Source organism: Corvus cornix, chromosome 2 (assembly GCF_000738735.6).
Source record: "Corvus cornix cornix isolate S_Up_H32 chromosome 2, ASM73873v5, whole genome shotgun sequence".
Taxonomy (NCBI): domain Eukaryota; kingdom Metazoa; phylum Chordata; class Aves; order Passeriformes; family Corvidae; genus Corvus; species Corvus cornix.
In genome coordinates this window covers 41,317,154-41,325,288 of record NC_046333.1, presented here as the reverse complement: position 1 = coordinate 41,325,288, position 8,135 = coordinate 41,317,154, and positions in this window count along the sequence as shown.

Genomic DNA, 8,135 nt, shown 5'->3' with positions numbered 1-8,135 from the left:
ATAGCACATCAAGCCTTAAATCTTTGCTACAAGTAGTGGGTAATGTGAGTCCCAATTTTGATCCCACCTAAAAGAATGCTAGGTAGAGGTCTACAGCTTGCAGTAAATAGTGACAAACTAAACTGAAGGTGTTGAAGTGTTGGCTGCTCTTGTCCCAGGAATCTTTACAGAGGTTACCAGGCTTCTCCCTCAGGTTGCTCCTAACAGCAGGGAGCTGAACAGCTCATGAATCAGCTCTAAACCACCACAGACTACAGCTTGGCCTGTTAAGGCAAACCAACATTGATTTTGGTGTATGCTGAACTGCAAGGTTCAGAAGCTGATTCACAAGCCATTTGGTCACCCCTGCTACAGGGTAAATGCCTATGGAAGACAGCAGAGATGGGGGCTTTCTTTTTTTGCTTCAGCCACTGCACTTTCACATTAGCTATGTGCCAATACATATATGGGAAGTTCACAGTAGAGAAGACCACAAAACAAACAGCTTAAAGGAAAGTTCCAGCTTAGCCTGAAACTTTGATAATAATCATTTGTAGTTTGCTTAGGATCTCTGTCTTCTCATATCGTTGTTAAAACTGTACATTATTGTTGCTACCAAGAATACAGCTGCAACCTGAGATCTCAGATGCCTATTTCCTTCTGTTCCTGGAGTGAAAAATGGTATTTAATTCACATTTACAGCTATGCTGTGGAAAATTAAAGCTCTTGCAGCATTCACTGATGCTTCCAAGAATTATATTAATATTTGGCATCTTGACCTGAAGGATTCATAAATCTATACAAATATCGGAGAGAGGGGGGGCTGAGTTCTTAACATCCATGTAACTAGGATATACTTTTATGAAAGAGAAACTGAGGAAATGTTGCTCAGTTTGTGTAGTTACACAAATTTGCTTAGCTCTTCTTACTTTATATTCTACGTTTTACCGGAAAAGACCATTCTTACTCCACAACACTTATAACAAAATCTGATGCCTCATAAAACTACACCAGTTTAGATTTTCATTGTAAGTTTAAAACTTAGTTCATTTTTAGAAAAAGCCTTGCTATGACATTCATTAACTGTTGAGTTAATCTAGATACAGTTTTGAGCAAACTTGTCTATAGATATGGTTTGGTGATCAAACTACATGAAGTAAATGAAACCAGATCATCCAAGCTTTGACGCTTCTAAGTCAGTTTTGGTTTGCATTTTGAGTTCCAGACCAAAGCCACAGTTGAGGGAAAGAACCGTTATGAATCAGAATAAAGAAAATGCTCCTGGGAGGTTCTACCTAAAGAAACCCACAGACTTTTCTGCAGTTCTCTATTTTGCCTATAAAATTAAAGAATGCTTGAATCCTTCCTTCAGAAATAAAGATATAGTCTCCTGTCAGAGAGCTTGTCCTTGTCAGAGTTTCAAAATACAGACACATTTTAAGGAGCACATTCCCTACAGTACCTTCAGGACTGTTTTATTAAAATACAAACACAGCAGATAATGTATGGCAACATTAAAAAAGGTTTTATAGTGGCAATTAGGATTTTATCCAAAGTCCATTAATGCCAATGGGATCTTTCCATTTATTTCCAAGGAGTTTGCAGTAGGTTTGCATGAAAAAAGAAGTACACTCGTTTCTAAGTATATCCTATTCCACCCAGGTGAGAGGAAACCTGTGCCTCTTTCACATGCCTCCCTTACCTTCTGGGCTCTTACCAATGTTTTTTTAATTACCAGTAACGGGCAGACCATTATATTTAAATTGCCATCCAATTTCTGGCCCATTGTTTCAGATCTGTGGGCTCTGCGAGCAGATGCTGAGGCAGCTGTGCAGCTCACAGCTTCCATGGCATTTCACCTCAAGAGAGATGCAGCACAGCAAGCCACTTAGCTGGCATCCCCTGCCACCGGGAACTTTGGTCCGGTAACACAGCGCAGTCTAAGCTGGCAGCGTGCAGGAGGGAAAAGCTATTGTTGAAACTCCTCCAAAACCAAATTATATCCCCCATTGTCTCAAAGGAATAATAAACCCTGGCTGGCTGATTGTGGAATATAATAATAATCTAGCTGAATTAGTGGGCATTCCTGGGAGTGGCTGATTTCTGCTTTTTCCCAACAGCACTTTTTTTCAAGATAATAATTCTTCTCTGGAAAACAGGATTTATATATACATAACTATGTGGAAAATAAATTTAAGAAATTTAGAAATATTATACTCACTGTGTGAGCATAATCAAAATAAAACACTATTTAGCAAAAAATACATGGCTGTTGAAAGTGGTTTTACTGACAGAGTGTCAGGGTTCTGAGGGCATTTGCCAGCCCAAATCTCCTTGTCCAGACTCCCCTGGAGATTCCCCCACCCTGCCCAGGGTTCCATGTTAGACCTGCCAGGACTGTCAGCCTCATCCCAAAGGAGGTTCCCAACGTCCAGGACAGAGCATCGTGCACTGTATTGCAAGGAATTTCAAACAAAAATATCTTCACTGAGACTGACCGTTCACTCATCATGTCAGGTCTGTTTGTCCCACTTGGTCTGAACTGGATGCTTGAAAACCTTACTACTTCATCAGCACACAGTTGCAGGGTGTGTTTGAATCGGTAACTCACAATTTGTTATTTCAATGTATTTTTCCAGTTAGTGGTGGATTGTGGTGTTTTTCAGTTTAAGTAAGTCATACCTTTGATCTCATGAGTAAAAACCCAAAGTCTTGATGTCATCAAGTAATTTAACACCTATTTGCGATCCTGACAATCATGATTCACAAGCTAAGGATCCTGAAGTATTGCCTGCAGAGGTTATCCTAGCAGAGCAAGCATTGCCACTTTCACCAAAGCATAGGCAGAAGCACCTCTTCAAAATGTGTAGCGGTTAGACCTTTGACTGAGGATGCCAGGGACACAGACACAAGCCATCTGTGTTCCTGGAAGGACTCTCTATCTCACACTGCTATCTTGAAAACACGCAGTGGTGTGGGAAGGGGACAGGGGACTTCCTAATCTCTCTTGCTAATGCTGTTCCATTTTGAATGGGATCATTAAATATTAAAAGAGTGAAAGATCAAAAGATAGAGAATGACTTTTAGCCTGTTTGTTAGGCATCTCACGTTTTCAGTTCCAACCCAGTGAAGATGTAGGTATATTTTAGAGAGAAGAGATGCAATGAGAGAGAACAAATAAGCACCAAAATGCTGTAGTGGTTAGGACACACTTCTGAGAGTTATAAGCTGTGGGGCAGCTTCTTTTGCTTAATCTTCTTTTGAAAATCTTTCAGGCAGCAGACAGAACTAAATTTCTACTTCCTGCATTATCAGTGATGCCTCTGTCAGCAGAAGACTGGACAGGAAAAGGCCTTCTGCTAGATCCAGGATATCATGAACTCATCGGAGATACTGGCACTATGTTCTAACCAACTGAGCTAATCTACCTGGAGTTAAAGCCCCAATCAGAGGTGTGTACCCATATTTGTGGAAGACTCTGTGCTGATGTCATCTCTCTCCCTGCCACTTCCTAATGACTAGGTTAAGTGGATAACTACTCAGCCAAATATTTGTGGACCTCCACTGTCTAAATACCTAGCTCTGCTGCTGTATCTCCCTTGAAATACATGGCCTTCCCTGAGAATTTTGTACTTCACTAGCCTCTACAGCATCAATAGTTAGAAATTGCAACAGATACCAAATTGCCTTTGTGGGCCTAGTCCTCAGCTATGCCATGAGCTTCAGAGCCAAAAATTTGCCAAACACAGGAAATGGAGACAAAGAAATGCTTCAAAGACAAACCGTGTGCTGGATTCTCTAATTACATTCCACTTTTCCAAATTAACTGTAAAATGCAAGAAGAATCCACTTTGCAGAGGTAGAAATGTCTATGTAAGGTGCAAAGCTGGTCCAAATAAGGGTCCACTTGGATTAAAGTACAGTCATTAGTACAGCTACAGAGGGTCTTAACTGAGTTATAAGGTTAAGCAAAATTCTTTCAAGCACCCATTATGATAAGATGAAGACGTCCAAGAGTCCACTTTTGTACAGCTCAGGGCTTTGAACTGTGGTAAGGATACTCAGGAAAAAAGTCTGCTTACTTTGGAAGTAGATATGTGTTCCTGTGTTGTGCTTTCCAGCTTTCTAAAATAAATGTTTGCCTCACCTGTATCCTCCCCACTGCCTCTCCACGACTTTGCAGCCTTGGGAACAGCTCTAGTGTGATTAAGAGAGTGTGTCCCTACTCTGAAGTTGCTGCACTCACTGCTTGCTTCATTTTGTGCAGTTGAGGAAGATGAGCACTTGCTGTTTTGATTCCTGCTCCCTGAAGTTCTACAGATGTAGCTTAGGGAAGAGCAGAGAGAAGTTTGCCAGGTTCTGCCTAGATGTACAGGCAAGAGATTCCATTTATTCCCTGCAATAGTTACCACCAAGGATGAGACAAAAGACGTTTGATTTTTTTCTTCCTTTGTTTGTCCTTGGATTTAGCCACTGGCAGCTGCTGTATTGGCACTAGTTGTGCATAAGGTTCCATAAAGCAGAAGGAATAATTTAGGCTTATCAAACTGCAGACATTCCCCTTCGTCCCTTCCAGCTACAGCCCAATCAGGCTCTTTGGCTAGGATCTTCAGGAAACAACTGCAAAATATGACAAGTCTGACTTACTACTGCAGGGGACTTCCTCTTCACTGGGGGAATCCCCGGCAGAGAACATGCGGGTATTTTCCACTGCGTTCGAGGCAGACAGTCTGCTTGAGACTGATTGTGGTCCACTGGGTTCCTCAAATATATTTGGTCACTCCTATTGAAGGGACTGAACAAGCCTGCTTATGGAGTTTGGTTTGCTGTGGTCGATGCGGAGCCTGCTCCCTAGACATGCATTAATCATGCATTAAGCACAGAGAACATTAGCCCACATTCTTCTGGAACCTTAACTTTATTAAAAGGGAACATGAGAGCCCACGGCTTCTTTTTCTGTGTAAAGATGTAACTTTCTCAATAGAATCACACGAAATCCTCAAAATTTTACCCATCTTTAATCAGAAAACCAAGCTCTGATCCTGTGAATTAAGATGTTATGAAACCAACAGAAAATAATAGGAATGCGGAGGTGCTGAAGAGAGTGTGGAAATAACACCTAAAACACCCCAATTTTCTTTTCTAACCTATCTTCACTTTTCAACATTCTCTCCCACATATGGTGATGAATTAAGACAGGCAATGCAGGGAATTCTTCCAGTTACAGGTCAATGCATTACAATAGCTCTGAAAATAAAGATTTTTCCCTTCACTATGTACAATATGAAATTTTTAAAGCAGCGGCTTACTCTAGGATTCAGTTGTCAACAATTTCTGTCTAGAAACTATCAGAGAATTATCCTGTGCAATTATGTTATAGTTAGGCTCTAAACCAGCACATAGAAACAAACCTCTGTATCCGGACATTACACAGTTAATTTATTCCTATCTTAAACAAAAATACAAGCTTTCATTTAGGACACGGAAGCAAGTTATTACCTCCTTCTAACCCACTCCTAATACGTTTTATCTTTATTCTTTACAATCCTGGATAGCAAAGCAGCTGAGAGTCACCAGGATTTCTGATGCCACACGGTTATTGTCCCAGTTGTTTGTTCTGGTTCCAGCTGAATGACAGTGAGAGCTGTTCTGCTTCTGAGCAAAGGGGAGGAGGAGCTGCAAATTCTTAGATTTTTAGGCTAGAATGAAAGAGACCTTAAAAGCTGTTTGCCACACAACTTACAACTCCTTTTGTATTTAATGGCCTGAAAATATTAGAGTGAATAAATGCTAATGATTTGGGGGTTTGCAGTATTGTAGAGCAAATAAAGAAGTCGGGCTAGCAATAACTTGCCTCTGTGTTCACACAATCATTTTACATCAGAATGCCATGAAAATACTTCAAACAGATTTCTGTCAAGGCATTGTTTGAATAATAGGCTTACCTAGTGTTCAGGATTCAATCAATGTTTTCCTTGATATAGGATGTCATTTTGTAAGTGATGAGGACATACACAATTAACTGAAAACTCTAATTAAATTTCTGCTGCAGATATCTTCCTTGCTGTACCACTTTATTTTACATGCTGAGAGAAGAGAAACAAAATGAAGAATCCTGATCTCTGAATCACTCAGATACTGCATTTTCAGACACAGCTGGCACTTCAGAGATCAGGGTACCTGTGAATTTCAGTTTACATTTGCCAACATACAGAGTGGGATTCATCCAAGTGGCAACAAAAGCAAAGCAAGATTGTAGAAAAAAAATAAATTAGATGCAGTGTGAGAATAAACTATCTACAAATAGGAGAAAGAGAACTATAAGAGAGGGAAAAAATAGAGAACAGGCCAGGTCCTCTGGATGGTCCTTACAGCTTTGTGCCATCGCAGTAGCATAAGGAAAAACAGCTATGGGAGAAGAATCCTGGAACAGCATAAAGCTACTGCAGAAACTCGTTACTCTGTCCCCACCTCAGCTCAGGATGGAGGATCAGACTGGGAAAGAGAGGGCCTGCTGCTGAGAGCTGCCTGCTCTCCAAACAGTCCCATGGAGCCCAACTCCCAGCAGGGGAGAGATGGGGGAACAACACAGGCTGTGACAGCTCCTGTGGAGCTGGAAAGTGGATTCAGGTAAAGAATGAATAAAGGCATCTTTGTCCCCATTCCTCCAAGCTTCTGTGGCTAATAGTTCAGATGGATGAAACAAACTGGCTCATTAGGACTTGGTTGGAACAGATTGATATAACAATCAGGCACACCATGGACAAATGAATATTGCCATCTCGCTTTTAAATATAAAATATTAAAGTTTTGAAAGAGAGAGATGCTCTCATAAGAGAGATAGTTATGTCTTCATTTATACCACGGTTGAGATGATTTCTCATCTTTCCTCTACCTCAGAAAACTAAACCCTTTCTACCAGTTATAACTTGACAATGGCGTTCATTCAATGACTTTAACAGTGATATAAAAATGACATGTCCTTTTAAATGGGAATGAACAGTAGTGGATAAATAGAAATGCAGAAAAAACATCAAAGTTGCATTTTCCAATTCCTTATTTTGACATGGAACAGTATTTCCCTGGTTTTTAACTAAACAGAAATGGACAAAACTCGCCATAATTGAGTACAGCTCTCAGTACAGCTAAAAAAGTAAAAAAACCCTGAAAAATCTAAATAGATTTATTACTTCTTTAAATTAAACACTTCTAAATGGAAACTTTGCTCAGGTTTCTCCAACTTCATAGATTTTGACTGACATATATGTCCTTATAAGACACTTTAAATCAAGAGCCCTTAACAGAAGTGTCCTTAACTGTAACAGTTTTAAAGCGTGACTGCCTGTGCCAGGTGAGATGAACTCCAGTGGGTCTCTGCAAGGAGGCTCCTAGCCTCTGTGAGAGTAAAGAATTCGAGTTGCTTTGGATATGTCTGGTGGTGTAAATAGTGTCAGCTTGTAGAAACCACATAAAACTAAGCATGGGGGGAATGAAAAAAAGAGAAAAGAGTGTAACTTGTATGCCTTAGCACTCCAGCATGGGTGAAATCGAACACTGGAGTATTGCCACTCACTTCAAAAGGGCCAGGATTTCAACCTATATAATCCAAACTTAGAAAAGCCTTCCCAAGAATTTTGAGCAACATTATGCAACCTTTAACATCTGAGGGCCAAACACGTTATTTTAAAAGGTCAAAAGGATAAAAATGGGAGCAGCTGACTACCCTGCCCTACTCTCTTTATACTGCATAGGTAGGGTTCATTCAAAACCTCTGCTTTTAAAACAGGGCACACCTCAGTGTGTATGTTCTATTCATAAGGCAGTACAAACTGTCTGCCTGGTTTAGTTGTCCTTAATTTAAGCCTTAGCATTTAGGGCTCTGGGCCAGAGGTTACACACCAAAAGAAAAAAATCAGGGCCTGACTCGTGATGACTCAAGCCTCTCACTCGGTGCTGAAACACTTCAGCACTCCCTTGATTATTTTGGCACTGGGAATTTATGACCCAGATTCTGGGACACTGTATGGCCCCATCCTGCCCCTGTCTCAATTAGGCTATTCACTCAGCTTCTCTCTCTGTGCTTCCTGCAAACCCTAGCAGGAAAGATCTGTAATGAAGCACCATGAACTCTCACCACAGAGAAGTCCTGAGATGGG